Genomic DNA, 16,654 nt, shown 5'->3' on the forward strand with positions numbered 1-16,654 from the left:
CTTTAAGAGAAAAGGAGTAGTTTCCTTTATAGATTCTAGTATAGTGTTTTCCTTTACTTTTATTTTGTTGCCAATTGTTTTTCTATTATTTTAGTATCTTTTCTCTTGCTAGTCTCCCTATATGGGCTAGAGAGGTATAAGAAGATCGTATTTTTCTTCTAGAGAGACCCTTCTTTGCTAGTTTATTTGCTATTTTATTTCTATAGATTTCTAAGTAGCTAGGAACCCAATAGAAATTAATAGAGATACTATATTTTATTATTAATATCCTTATAACTAATAATTTTTAAAACTTACTACTTATTTTTTTTCTATCCTTTATATATGTCTACTTTATGGACTAGTGGCTTAATATTTCTATATACTAGCTCTAGTATCGCAATATACTATATAGGGTAGATCTTAATTTTAGCTAGTAGGTTTAACTTAAATATAACTAATAAAAATTTCTATATAATTTTAAAAGGTATTAGTCTAACATAGTCTAACATCTTACTTAGTTATTAACTTTTAAAATTTTATATAGTAGCTATACTTTATCTCCCTCCTTTAGATCTAGTCCTTTAAATCTCTTAGTATTATAGTACCTTTTTATTCTTTCTTATACTATTTTTACTAATTCCATAAGGTCTATATAAAGATTTATTAACATCTCTATTCTTTACTTAGCTATACTACTTATCTTTTTCGCTTATTATAGTAATAATAATATCCTAGGCTTATATCCGTAATTTGCCTTAAATAGTAATATACCGAATCCTTTCTATAGTATTATATTATATATAAACTATATAACTGGCAATAGTAATACGTAATTAATATAATATCTTAAATACTACTCTAGCGTCTAATTTAATTTTTCTATTTAACTGTCTGTTTATAGATAATACGCTATTAATATTACTACGCGAACTCCTTATTCCGCTAAAAGTACCTTTTAAAATACTACTATAAACCTTAGATCCCTATCTAATATAATCTTTACTAATGCTCTATATTTTATAAATACTTCTTTAATGTAAATTTTAGCTATATCTTCCGCTAATATTTCTTCCATATATATTATAAGGTAGCTTATTTAGTTAACTTATCTACTATTACTAGGATCGCGTTATAGTTCTATCTAGTAATATGATCTTTTAATTTTAGTAACTTAATAATAAAGTCCTATAATATTGTCTCTTATAGACGCCCTAGCGTTTTAATAAGTTATAGCCTTTTATATAGCTTATACCTTATTAGCTTATTTCTCTAATAATCTAGATATTTTTTATAACTTATCTTACTAAGCCTTAAATTCCTTAAATAATATACTTCTTTTAGAGTCTTAATACTAAGCCTATAGCTCCGTTGTATCTATAACGGGACTGTCCCGTTACAGTAAGGACGTCTCGGTAAAACACTTAACGATAGTAGAATTCTGTCGAAGCCTCTCAAAGCACGTGCACGTATAACGGCTACCCCTATATCTTAACCATGTCGACCCGAACCTGTTCTGTTCCTTGTCCGAACGTCTTATTACTTATAAGGTCTATATAACTTAGCTCTTAATAGAATCTTATTTCCTTTAAAGCTGCCTTAAAGTACCTTAAGCCCTTATAGTATCCTTACGTTATTTCCCTATAGAAATCTTTAATAAATTCTTTTATAATATTCCTTAGCATATATATTACTTCTTAATTTTTATACTACTTTAAGTTTGGATTCTTATCCTATGCTTTTTAGATCTTTTATAATTATATACTCTTTAGTACCTTATAGGTCTATTCTTCTTAAGTTATTATAATCTTTAGATAGTTATACCTAATTAGTCTATCTTTATCTTTTTATAATATGGCTCCTAATTGTTTCTTATTGTTCTGTAGTTTAGCTTTTCTACTTAGCGCGTTAGCTCTTGTATTTTTAGTGCCTTTAGTATAATAAATTTTAAAATAGTATTCTTTAAGTATTTCTACCTATCTAATTTATTTTTAATTAAGTTCTTTTATTATTAGAAACCCCGTTAGGTTCTTATAACCGATTTTAATTATAAACAGTTTTACTATACCTTATAAGAATGCTCTTTATTCCTTAAGTGCTATAACTATATTTAATAACTCGTTATAAATGTTATAGTTTAACTTTAGTAGTATTATCTTCTAACTATAGTATACTACTAGGTGCTATAGGTTCCCGTGCTTTTATAGTAAGTTGTAACGTTTCCCGCCCTAACGTCGCCATTCGGCCAAAAAGACACGGAGTGCTTGCGAACTTGTTCGCAAGCGCGGCGGGATCTAATATATGTACTCTTACAATTGCCCTCCCCTCTGCGCGTTCGTCCTCGAACGCAAAGCCGCAGGGGGTCCGCACACGAAGAGTCGCACCATATATTAGGAGTCCCCAGTAACGTAAGCGATCGGAATCTTCACCGACGCCTCATCGCACGGATGCGCGTTAGACTGTACNAGAGCGAAGTGACCGATGGGGATCGAACCCACGACACCTGGCCCCAGTAAGTTCGCAGGCATAATTGTAACGTTTCCCGCCCTAACGTCGCCATTCGGCCAAAAAGACACGGAGTGCTTGCGAACTTGTTCGTAAGCGCGGCGGGATCTAATATATGTACTCTTACATAAGTATATCCTTAGTATAAAGTCTAATATATTAATTTTAACTACTATCTCTAGTATTAGTTGGTAGATTTTAAGATTTAGTTCCTAGGTAAATAATTCCTTAAGTTCTTAGAATAGCCTCTTTTACTCTTTTCTCTATACCTATAAATCCTCTTTCTTTATAAGCCTTATAAAAGGTTTAATATTTTTTTAATAACTATTATGCGATAAACCTTTTATAGTAGTTATAAAACCCTAGAAATGACATTAACTATATTACGTTTTCTAGTTTTTGCTAACTTACTATAGCTTTAATCTTCTTTAGGTCTATACTAATATAATTTAGTTTAATAAAATTGGCCTTTCTTATAGAGAATATATATTGTTTAATTACTACTAGTATCTATTCCTCTTGCAGTCTCTTTAAAACCTATTTAATGTATTTTCTATACTCTTCCGTAGTTATTAAGTAGATAATAATATTGCCAAGGTATACTATAATAAACTTATTAAGGTGTTCTCCTAATATACTATTAACTCGCTTCTAAAACGTTACTAGTACGTTTATAAGTCTAAATTATATAACTAATAGTTTATATAGTCCTTCCTTTAACTTAAAGGCTGCCTTTTATTTATAGTCTTCCTTAATCCTAATTTAATAGTACGCCTATTTTAGATCTTACTAATTAAGGGTAAAAGATATCTATTTTTCCTAATAATGCTATTTAACTATTTATAGTTAATATATAGCCTAAGTTTTTCATTTTTCTTTCGTACAAATAATACTAGATATCCCGCTAAAAACTCTAATAGTCTAACATATCCCTTTTATAGGGGTTTCTAGATAAACTCTTTAAATACTTTAAACTCTCCTTTAGTTAACTTATGGATTAAAAAGAACTTTAGACTTATTTCTGGTTTTAATTCTATTTTATAGTCCTATAATATATACTTTAATAGCTTTTTACTTTCTAGGCTCTATAATTTTTTACTATACTTATAGTATCTCATTAGTATATAGCTTAACCCTTTCTTAGCTTCTTTATAAGTTGCTTTAACTTAATACTATACTAACTTAGTTACTATACGCCTGTCGGTATCACCTGGGGGGGTACTGCAATTGCAATATAAGGTAACAGGTTCTTTTATTCATTTGTGTCTTTCGCAGAGGATTATAAGGATCGCGGTGCCTAAATAGGGGGCTGATAAGTCACCGTAAGGATGACTAATCAGAGATATGACTACGTAACCTCTACTTATACAGACACTGGCGACATTTATAAAAAGGAAAGAAGGTAAGAAAGTATAAAGGAGAAGTATATAGGTTAACAGGTGCTTAGGGTAGTAATCGCGAATGTCTCGGGTATTGCGAATATTATGGATATTGCAGACGTTGCGGATATTATTACGGGTATTGCGGATATCGCTACGGATATTGCGAATATTGCGGATATCGTGAATATTTGGATATTGCGGTGGAGACAGGTAGGCGCGTATAAGGTGTTACTGAGGTGTCCTATAACAGAGCGTAGTTAAAGTTAGAACCGAAGGTGTAGCGGCTTTAGAAGGTATAAAAGTTGTTATAGACTATAGGGGAAGCAGGTAGAAGGGCTAAGTTCTATCCGTTGTTATTAAAATGATAGTTAAGGAAGTTAATATTAACGGTAAGGTTAGAAGGGTTATTATTGTAGAGGTAGGTGGCGCTCTTGCCCTTGTTATTGCTACTCTTATTATTAATATTACCGCGCCTTATTGTACTAGGTTCCGTACCACTAGGGTCTATACCACTAGGCTCTATACTACCCGTAAGGCTATAGGTAAAGGCATCGTTGTTTATAAACGTAACTATATTCTTAGCCGTTTTAATTGGTATTAGTCCGTTCAAGGTTATAAAGTACTTAATACTATAGTTGTTATAAAAGAAGTTACCGCTAGTAGGAACTATAGTTAGGGTTAATGTATTAAATGCTATAGCCGTTATATCCTTGTCGAAGTTGTTATTGATATTGTTGTCCGCGAGGTACTAGTGGATATATCTTTTAAATCCTTTTCTTGCTTCGTTATGTTCTTCTTTAGTATGCCTAGTTAACTAATAGTCTCCTTTCTTATACATGAAGCACGTCCTAGCATTATTACTGTAATGATTATTTAATGAACTTAGTTGAGACGTTGGTTGGTGGTAGCGATGGTTAGTAAAAAATACGTCTGTAGGCTGTTCCGTAGGCTATAAGAACATATTAGCGGGTTGTCCTATAGTACTATTAATCTTCTTATAAGTAATAATTGACGATTATAGGCTGTTTATAAGGCCAGTAAGTATAGTAGGCGGGTTGGAGCAAGCTGCTTAGTAAGCAGTGACGTCTTAACAAGCAATGATGAGCTTATTGTGTAGGAAGTTATTATTGTGGAGGTTAGCGTTAAGACCATGCTGTAAATGACGGAGGTCGTTAAGCAGTAGCTGTAGGCAGTCCCCTATAGACTTGCCTTCATTTTTTATTATTATAGTCTTTAAGGTTATAGCGTTCCATTTTGCTAAGATTCTACGCTTATATTCTGGTCCTTTAAAGTGGTTGCATACGGCATTACAGATGCTATTAAAGGTGGTATAGGTTGCCTTATTCTTATAGTAGAAGTTAAAAGCAATACCTTATAGCATCGTCGGAAAGCCTTTAATCTTTACCTCTTATAGTATATCAACCCTATTATAAAGGTCGTTAAAAATCGTAAGCTTACGGTTAAAGTTATCATCCTCTCCGCTATACTTGCTTTCCTTTATATACATCTTTACTAAGGTTACTAAGTCTCTGCTATAGGTAGTGGCTTTAGCTTCTATAAAAGAAGCTATAACATTTATGGGGGGAAGCCGTGACGTTTGTAGAGGGGGCCGTGACGTCCGTAGAGGGAGCCGTGACGTTCGTAGGTGAGGAAGGCTCGGCCGTAGGGAGGTCATTCGAGACAGCTGGGGTCGGGGTAGGTGCCGTTAAGGGAGTTAATAAACGTGATTTAAGACGGCGGTTAATAATATACGAATTAAAGCGTCCTTTATTATCGATGTATAGCTTAATTTCTGCATCTGACTATTCCGTAGGGTTGTCTTCGTGGGCGACATTATATAGTGCTTATGGTACTAACTTGCTCTTCTTATTAAAGACCTATACTCCGTTGCGTTGGAGTAGTTGTTTAAGTCCCGTAAGTGTAGGCCTATTAGCGTCTTTAAATGTCTGTACCTTAAAATTATTAAAGTCCTTTTAGTATAATTCCTATAGGCTTTTATTTTTAAAGTTGTATTTAGTGTACTTATTAATTTTAAAGTTAATATAGTTAGTAATGTCTTCTGCGGTAGTTTTGTTGGTTAAGGTAATTCCATTACTCTAGTTCGGACGTTGGGTTCCTATATTAGACATAATTAACTAGCGTAGATCGTAGTGTAGGTTATGGTTTTATGTGTTAAGCGGTTAATAGGTATTAGGGGGTACTGGCGCTTAGTAAAGAGGTCGTACTAGGTATTAATTTTGTATAGTGGACGCGAACTAAACGAAGCCTTGGTAGAAGTCGGTTCTTAAGTTCCTAGGGCCTTAGTAGGAAGGGTTCTCCTTAGCAAACGCGACAAGATTAACGGGCCTTAGTAGGAGCGATCGCGTAGTGTCTCTCTTGGGTATTAGGGGTACTAGCACTTAGTAAAGAGATTATATGGGGTTAATTTGCGTAATAGACGCGAACTGAATAAAGCCTTAGAGGAGTCGGTTCTTTGAGTTCCCAGGGCCTATATAGGAAGGGTTCTCCTTAGTAAACACAACGTGGTTAACGGGCCTTGGTAGGAGCGATTGCGTAGTGCCTCTCTTTGTAATAACACCTGGCTGATCTGTAATATCAACTGATTAGTGTTGGTATTACCTGGGGGGGTACTGTAATTGCAATATAAGGTAATAGGTTCTTTTATTTATTTATGTCTTTCGCAGAGGATTGTAAGGATCGCGGTGCCTAAATAGGGGGCTGATGAGTCACCGTAAGGATGACTAATTAGAGACATGACTATGTAACCTCTACTTGTATAGATAACGCCATTTATATTTTTTAAGTGTCTCTAATATTAACCTAACCTGTAACTTAATTAATCCTTAGATTATATTTTTATAACTAAGGTATACCTAATATTGCCTTATTATTTCCCAATAGTAAAATATTAAAAGATATCTTAATTAGGCTTCCTTTAATAGTTATCTAAATAGGTTCTATTTTAAGATTAATAATACTTCCTCTATAGGCTATTAGATCTTCTAAAATTATAACTAATAAATAATGGTACTCCTTTTATCTATAAAGTAGTCCTATTCTTTTAACTGCTACTAATAAAATATAGTTCCATATTGCCCTACTATCTATTAATACTTTAAACAGCTAATCTTACTAATTAACTTATAGGTTTAAGTATTATCCTTAAATTCCTTTAAGGGTTTAAGGCTCTACTACTGGCTCCCTTTAGTCTTATAGGCCTCTACTTTTTTTTAACTATTAGCTACTTAATCCTGCTTATACTTAATCTACCTTTAGCTAATACCTAGTTTGCTTTTTGTCTTTAATATACTATAAATATATATTTTCTAGGTATTTCTACTACTATTATCCATCTAAGTATTTTTCTATAAGGAATCCTTTTAGTTAAAGCATTAAGTTATCTAACTTTTATACTTCTACTGGATGCTAGCTATATATATACTTAGTATTTCTATACTATCGCTTATCTAGCGCCTAATATATCCTTACTTAATTTTTCTAATTTTTCTCTTTTAAAAATTTATATATATTGTATATATTATCTATATATGCAATTAATACCAATTTGTAATATACTGGGTGTCTTAGGTTAACTCTTAACTTATCTTCGCTATAGAGTTTAACCCTTTATTTAGTTAATCTAAACGTTAGTCTTTTATTTACTTATACTAAGATCTATCCTTTATATCTCTAGTCCTCTAATTATTCTTTTAAAATTTTAAACGTTATAATTAATGCTCCCTTAATATAACTTATACGCCTTTTTATAATTACTTAGTCTTAGATAACTCTCTTATTTAGATATAAGTAGAAATCTTTCTATTTATTATAATATTGCTACCTATACCACTTTTAATACAGCTCTATAAGCGTATATAATTAGTTTATAAAGAAGTATTTTGTTATTACTATATTATAACAGCCTTTTATATACCGTTTTTTAAACCTAGTTAAAACTCCTAGGTTCTCTTCTTGCTCTAGTTCTTTAAGCTATTTTACTCTTAATATACCTGCCTTAGGCCTATTAGTAATTTTATATAAGGGTACTTTATCCCCAAGCTTACCCAGTATCTTTAATCTATAGTAACCTCTTTATTCTTACTACGCTTTAATTTAGTTCTTAAATCCTTTTTAGTCTTCTTTTAGTTTAGGTTCTTTTCCTATTTTTATAAAAGCTTCTCTTATACTTTACTAGTAGGGAATCTTTGTCTTGTGCTTATTTGTTTATCTTTAAACTAAGCTACTACCCTACTCTATTAATTTCGTCTATTGTAGGTCCTTAAGCTATCCTTATCTTATCTTAAGAATCTTAGATTCCTCTTATTTATATATATATATATTAAGTCTTTGGCCCTTTGCCTTTATTGAGTATTAAAGTGGCTTATTATCCTACTTCTCTTGCGTCTTATAAACCGATAAATATTATATCTAATAGAGTTTTAATCCCTATTACTGATCCTTCCTTTATAGTAAATTTAACCTCTATCTCTATTATTATATTCTTAAGGTTTATATACTTCTAGTAAGCTACTAATAGTCCAATTATTTTAATCCTTAAATTCTATTACTTAGTAGAACTAATATATAAGTACTTTCTCCACTAACTGCTAGCTATATATACCATCTTAGTCCTAATCTAGTTTATAAAGTTAATTTAGCTCTTTATTTAACTTTCTTATGCCCTAGAGTTCTCTTAATTTAGGCTTTTATAGCTAATAGCTTGCGCTATATTTAGCGCCTTTATAAACTTAGTATGCATTATTATAACAAAACGCGAAACTTTTAATTAAACACTCTTTTATTCCTTGCAGTATATTATCGTCCCTCTATATATATATATTATCTACTAGCCTAGTTCCCTTTACTACATAGTTACTTTAACTACTCCTATAGTCTTTAGCGAAATAACCCTATTTTCTATAGTTTATATAAGCCCCTTTTTTATACTACTTTTCTTACTATAGAGTCCGCCTAAACGTCTTCTACTACTAAGATCCCTAATTTAGCCTTTACTCTTTAGTCCTTTAATTACTTAATCCTTAACCTTTAGGTTTTTATAGTTAATTATTTTACTTTCTAGTTTCTTTAGTACTACTTAGGTCTATTAGATCTACGCTATACTATAGTTTAAATATCTACTATGTCTTCTTTATATACGTTAAACCTTACTGCGTTTTCCCTAACCTTTTGCTTTAATATAGCTAGTTATCTATCTTAATAGCTTACTTAATAAGCTCTTTTATATTATTTGAGTTGTCTATTAGTATTATAGTTACTTAAACTTTAGTCTTTAGTCCCCTTCTATATTAAGCTATTAACGCCCCTTAGTTTTACTTAGTTTAAGCTACTAGTATCTAAAACTGCATTATATAGTCTATCGCTAATCCCTTCTATATAAGCTGGTATAGCTTCCCTTTAGCTATTGCTATTAATTCTAGATCTTTATATATTTGTATTAGTCTACTAGCGAATCCCTCCTAGCTTAAGAATATATATTATGCCTCTAGGTTAGTAGTTACAATACTATTAGCTTATATCTTTATAAGATAAGGTTTAAACTACTCTAATACTTAACCCGTTAAGAATAGTCCTATATACGCTACTTAATCCACTACCTATTTTAACTTTATTCCTTTATATTAAATCTTTAGCTTTATCTATATAAGAAATCCCTTTAGCTTATACTTCTCTCCTAAAAATCTTTTAATTAATAGCATTTTAATCCTTTCTCTCTTTATATCCTATAGTTATTAAATAGTGCCTAATTATTAGCATTATTTTACTCTATAATACTCCTAGGTGGGTTTATTATAACTACTACTAAGTTAATATTATATATACTAGTATCCCCTCCCAATCCTAAAGTAGTTACTACTATAAATAGCGTTATAACTAGTGCCTTAGGTAGCATATTGTTTAACTTCCTTTACTATAACCTTAGTAGTAAATATATAGTAAAGCCTTATAGGAAATACCATGATGGACTTATTAAGGGGCTAGATATATAGGTATAAAATAGTTAATAACGTAAATATAACTAGCAGAGTAGGTTACTTAATAGATTAATTCTAATTATATACTGTTATGGGACACCCCCATAACACCTTACACACGTCTACCTATTTCTACTAACTTAGCAATTAGAGACCAACCGTAAAATGGCAATCTAACGGCAATCTAACGGCAATCTACGGCATTCTGCCATATTTTGCTAAGTTCTACCAAATTCTACCAAGTTCTGCCAGGACCACAACCTAAACCCTATTCTGCCCTATGTACACATTAACTAAGCAACTAAGTTAATAATATATGCCCTTTCTTCCCAATCTCCTACCTTCTCTCCTTACGCAACATCTTAACCTTATTACACAGTTTATATATATAGCTTAATAATATCTACTTTGCTATATATTATCGTCGCTTATACTTACTCCGTAACACTACGTTATATTAACTACTTATACTACCGCCCAAAATGGAAAACGCACCTAAAGCCCCCGTAACGGCCACCAATATTATATCTATCCTCTAAGAATAAATAGCAAGCATACAGAAGTCCTTTATAGAGGCCCTTAAATAATAATAAGTTGCCTTAACCCGACAGCAAGCCGAGCAAGAGGCACGGCATTAGAAAACAATGGAAGCCCTCTAAGAGGAAGTCTATACCCTTATGATGCCTACGCCAGAACCTTAAGACCAAATACTATTACTAGAGGCTTATACACGAAACGCGAGCCCTAAGCCTATAATAGCTGTCCACCCCAAACTAACTACCATACTATAACGATCTAAACGGTTACCTAACCCCCTAATATTTACCGGCAAATAATAAAAACTCCGATTATTTCTAAGCCAGCTTAAGAATAAACTAACTAGAAATACTAACCGCTACCTAACTAAAGCTAACCAACTCTATTACGCCCTAAGTTGACTAAGAGGAGAGGCAGCTAACCTTATTAAACCCCTCTAGCCAAACTTAGTACGAAGCCTAGTTATACTTCTTAAAGCTATATACGGTAACCCAAACCGCTAAGCTACCGCTTAGAGAAAGATAAACTATATAGCTTAGGGAACAAAGAGCTTCCTAGTATACTTCTCTAAATTTAACTATTACGTAAGGGAAATAGGCTAGAACGATTCCGCACTAATTAACAGCCTTATTAAATTATTAAGCCCCGAACTAAAAACCTCCCTAATAGGCGTAGACCTACTAGGAGCCCTTAATGCCTACGTAAACGTTATTAATAAACGGTACAATGATATACTACGCCTAATACTAAAACACGCCCCTTAATACAATACGGCAACCCCGCGAATGTCTACTAAGTTATTATCTTAGCCTAAGCACCCCAACGCTATAGATATTAACACTAGGACCCTAGAATATACCCTACTAGGGTCCTTTAAATAAGAACGATATATTAAGCTAGGCCTCTACTTTAAATATAGAAGTAACTCCTACTTCTCTAACTACTGCTCCGCCCCTTTTTAAAAAGATCTATAAATAGTTAACGCTAGTAGCCCACCACCCCAATCCTCTAGCCACTACCCTCGATCTTTATCTGACTCCAGCTTAACAATTAGTAAGCACCGTTTGCGAGGACGAAGCTCTAACCGATATCCTATAAGAACCCCACCCTAATTACCTCTAAAAGGAAGGTCCTAGAGCTAAGTCGCTCTCCAAGATAGCTCTGCTACAGGATCTCGTTAAACGCATTTAACGTCACAAACTCTAACTCTTGGGACTATAGCATAACTATTAACTGCCGCCTTTAGCAGAATAGTTAATAGGCTAATACTTAAATCCTAATTAATATAGGAGCTAGCGGTATAGGATTTATTAATAAGATCTTTGCGTAAGATAATAGTTTTACCCTAATACCCCTTAACCGGCATATTAACGTATTTAGATTTAATAGTAAACGCACTATCTTAGGCCGTATTACCTACGTAGTATTTCTAAGACTCCGATACCTAAACTATAAAGAATTAATTAAACTTTTTATTACTACTCTGGGTTACCTAGTAATCCTTAAATAACCCTGGATAAAGCTATATAAGGTAACTATTAATTAGGATAACCTTAAGTTTCTATTTACCGCCTCCTATTATAAGTAGAAGTGCCTTATAACTTACTACTTAGACCTAAAACTAAAATTAAAAAAATCCACTAGGATCCACTAGTCTAAGATTTCTACTAATATCTATTCTATACCTAAGGAATCCACCAGATTCCACTAGCATAAGAATTCTACTAAACCCCACCAATATAAGAATTCTACCGACATCCACTAAGGATCCGAAAACTCTACTAAACTCTATAAGTTATTACCGAGTATTATACCGCCCCAAACTAAGTAGAAGCTTAAGCTTAGCATACGAAAATACTAGAAGGACTAGTATTCTACTATAAAAAGGATTCTTAAAGAACCCGAACCCGAATTTAATACTAACTCCGTACCTAATACCGAACCTAAACCCAAATAAGAAGCTATAGATAATTTAAGCGAGCTCAGCACCCTAGATATCCGTATAATTGGAGCTACCCTACTAGCGTAACTTGCTAAGAAACCCGAATATATAATCTTTGCTATTACTATAGCTAATATTAAGAAGGCCTTAGTACTAAAGAAGTATACTAACCCTACTATAAAGGTACTAGTAGAGTACCATAACCGCCTAGAGGTATTCTTACGGAAGGAAGCCGATAAGCTACCAGAATACCGATCGTACGACTATAAGATTGTACTTAAAGAAGGAAAGCAGCCTGGATTTAGACCACTATACGGGATGTCCTAAAACGAACTCTAAGTACTATAAAAGTATTTAGACGAGAACCTAAGTAAGGGATTTATTAGAGCAAGCTCGTCACCTATAGCCGCATTAGTGATTTTCATTAAAAAACTCGGCGGTAGTCTGCGCTTCTATATAGACTACTAATCTCTTAACGCCGTTACTATTAAGAACTAATATCCGATCCCGTTAATATAAGAGACGCTAAACTAACTAAGTAAGGCTTATTACTACATAAAGCTTAATATCATCTCTGCATTTAACCGTTTATATATTATAAAGGGAGATAAATGGCTTACTGCATTTTGTACCCAATATGGACTATTTAAGTACTTAGTAATACCCTTTAGCCTTATAAACGCTCCGAGCTCGTTTTAACATTATATAAATAACACCCTACGTCCTTACCTAGACATCTTCTATACTGCTTATATCGACGACATCCTAATATATAGTAATAACCTAACTAAATATCGGAAATACGTTAATTTTATCCTATAAGCCCTGCATAGAGCTGGTCTATAATTAGATAGATAAATACAAATTCTATAAAACGGAAGTCTTATACCTTAGGCTCCTTATTTTTATAAACGGTATATAAATAGACCTAAAGAAAGTTAAAGTAATTGTAAACTAGTAAGAACCTAAGAACGTTAAGGATATAAGAGCCTTTATAGGATTTGCCAATTTCTACTAACGGTTTATTAACAACTTCTCCGCCCTAGTTTTACCCCTTATTACTTTAACCTAAAAGGATAAAGCTTTTATCTTTAATAAGGAATATAAGAAGGCCTTTACTTATCTAAAGGTTATATTTACTACTGCACCTATACTCTAACACTTTAACCTAGAGCGAATGAGTGTTATAGAAGCTGACTTATTTAATTATGTTACTAAAGGCATTCTATCTCAATATAACGAAGAAGGGGTATTATACCCTATAGTATACTTCTTAAAGCGACTAAGCCCTGCTAAATACAATTATAAGATTTACGATAAAGAATTGCTAGCTATTATTAGATGCTTTAAGTAATAGCGACCCAAACTAAAAGGCGCCGGATTTCCGATTAAGGTCCTTAGCGACTATAAGAACCTACAGTACTTTATAACTATAAAACAGCTAAGTTATTATTAGGCCCACTAGTTAGAATATCTGTTACGCTTTCAATTCTCAATTATATACCGCCTAGGCATCTAAGGTTAGAAGCCTAATACCCTAACCTAACGCTCGCAAGATATGCTAGCCCTAGAAGAAGCGTGCTCTTACTAAAATTAAACCCTACTTCGCCCTAAACTATTTAACCCTCCTATAAAAGATCTTATAGTATACGTCCTCGAAATAACTAATTAATTAATTAAACAGATTATAATTAATAAATACCCAAATAACGAGCTTATTTAAGAGACGCTTAAGCTAATCTATAACGGCGTTAGACGCTTTAAGAAGATCTCTCTAAGTAAATATAAAGCTCGCGGAAACCGCTTATATTACTAGAACCGTCTAGTTATCCCTAATTATAATAAACTTAAGCTTAAGCTCCTCGAATATGTATATAACCTACTAGTAGCTAGCCACCTAGGTTAAGGAAAAACCCTAGAACTGCTCTAACGAGAATACTATTAGCTAAATATATATAACACGACACAAAGGTACGTCTCTAACTGCTATATCTGTTAATGAGCTAAAGCTTTATATAAGACGTACAACGGCTTTCTAAAGCCACTACCTGTTCCGGACCGAAGATAGAAGGACATCTTAATTAACTTTATTGTTGATCTCCCTATAAATAAAGGCTGCACGAATATTATAGTAGTTATAGACCGACTATCTAAAATAAGATACTTAATCGCCTGCCCCGATATATTAACACCTACTATCGCCTAACTATTCCTAGATTACGTATAGAAACTCTATAGACTCCCCGAAACGATTATCTCTAATAAAGGTAGCCAGTTTATCTCTATATTCTAGGAAGAACTAACTACCTAACTCTATATTAAAGCACTATTATCTATAGCATACTACCCGGAAACGGATGGTTAAACGGAATGTGTAAATGCTATAATAGAATAGTATATTCGGATATATACGTTATACTTATAAGATAACTAGATTAACTAGCTTGCATTCGCTGAGTTTACGGCAAATAATTCCGTCTTGGAAACTATAAAGGTCTCCCCGTTCCTAGCTAACTACGGCTAGTATCTACGAATAGGCTTTAAACCCTTTAGCAACGTTCCTTGCCCCGCTTATTAAGCCTTATAGGTTACAGAAGTAAACAAATTTGTAAAAAAGATAGAGGAACTGCAATAGTTCCTTATTAACGAAATAATATAGGCCTAATCTGTCTATAAAGCCGCAGCAAATAAGAAACAAACCCTAGCACCGGCCTATTAAGTTAGTAACTTTGTCTAGCTAGATATAAGAAATCTAAACATAAAACAACCTATTAAGAAACTTAATTAGAAGAACACTGGCCCTTATAAGGTTAAGAAGGTTGTCTCCTCTTACTTCTATTAATTAAAGCTCCCTAATACGGTTAAAATCCACCCTATATTCTATACGTCAGTCCTCCGTCCTACTACCCCCGTATTAAACGCCCTGCCTAAACATATATAGGACCCTCCCCTACTAGTTAAAGTGGATAGTAAGAATGAGTACTTTATTAAAAGAATTAATAATATTAAGTATAATAAACGGAAACGCTAATATATATATCTTACGAAATAGAGAGGCTTTACTAAGTCCTTATGGGAACCCGTTAACTCTATAGGACTTATATAAGCCGCAGAAGACTTTTATAAACTCCACCTAGAACTACTATAGCCTCATCTCGCAGAAGCTTAAGTTTAAAGGGGGGGTACTATATGGGATACCCCCGTAACACCTTATATACGTCTACCTGTTTCTACTAACTTAGCAATTAAAGACTAACCGTAAAATAGCAATCTAATAGCAATCTAATAGTAATCTACGGCATTCTGCCATATTCTGCTAAGTTTTACTAAATTCTGTTAAGTTCTGCTAGGACTACAACCTAAACCCTATTCTGCCCTATGCACGCGTTAACTAAGCAACTAAGTTAATGATATATGCCCTTTCTTCCCAATCTCCTACCTTCTCTCCTTACGCAACGTCTTGACCTTATTATACAGTTTATATACATAGCTTAATAATATCTACTTTGCTATATATTATCGTCGCTTATACTTACTCCGTAATATATACTAAGATTTACTATAAAAAAGAAAATCATCTAAGTAGGGACTATAGTTCTTTAAATATATAATACTGCGCCTAAGAAATGTACTAAGTACGTTAGTATATTATGTTTCTACGTTTTTACGTTCCTATATATTATGGGACACCCCTATAACACCTTATGCACATCTACCTATTTCTACTAACTTAGCAACTAGAGACCGACCATAAGATGGCAATTTAATAGCAATCTGCGGCAATCTAACGGCAACCTACCGTATTCTGCTATATTCTACTAAGTTCTACTAAATCCTGCTAAGTTCTACTAGGACTACCACTTAAATCCTATTCTGCTCCGTATATATATTAACTAAGTAACTAAGTCTATAATATATACCCTTTCTTTTTATTTCCTACCTTCTCTTTTTATATAACGTCTTGGCTTCTTATATAATTTATATACCTAGCTTAATAATATCTACCTTGCTATATATTATCGCCGCTTATACTTACTCCGTAATACTATATTGCGTTAACTTTATATACTACCTCCAAAATGCAGAACGGCCCTAAACCCCCGTAATAGCCGCTAATATTATATCCGCACTTTAAGAATAACTAGTAGAGATATAGAAGTCTTTTATAGACGCCCTTATATAAAATTAAGCTACTTTAAATTAATAATAAGCCGAATAAGAAGTATAATACTAGTAATTAATTAAGGACCTCCAAGAAGAAATCCGTATACTTAAGGTGCTTACGTTAGGGCCTTAAGACTAAACACTATTAGATC

The sequence above is a fragment of the Cenococcum geophilum genome, assembly GCF_001692895.1.
Source record: "Cenococcum geophilum 1.58 unplaced genomic scaffold K441scaffold_17, whole genome shotgun sequence".
NCBI classification, from domain to species: domain Eukaryota; kingdom Fungi; phylum Ascomycota; class Dothideomycetes; order Gloniales; family Gloniaceae; genus Cenococcum; species Cenococcum geophilum.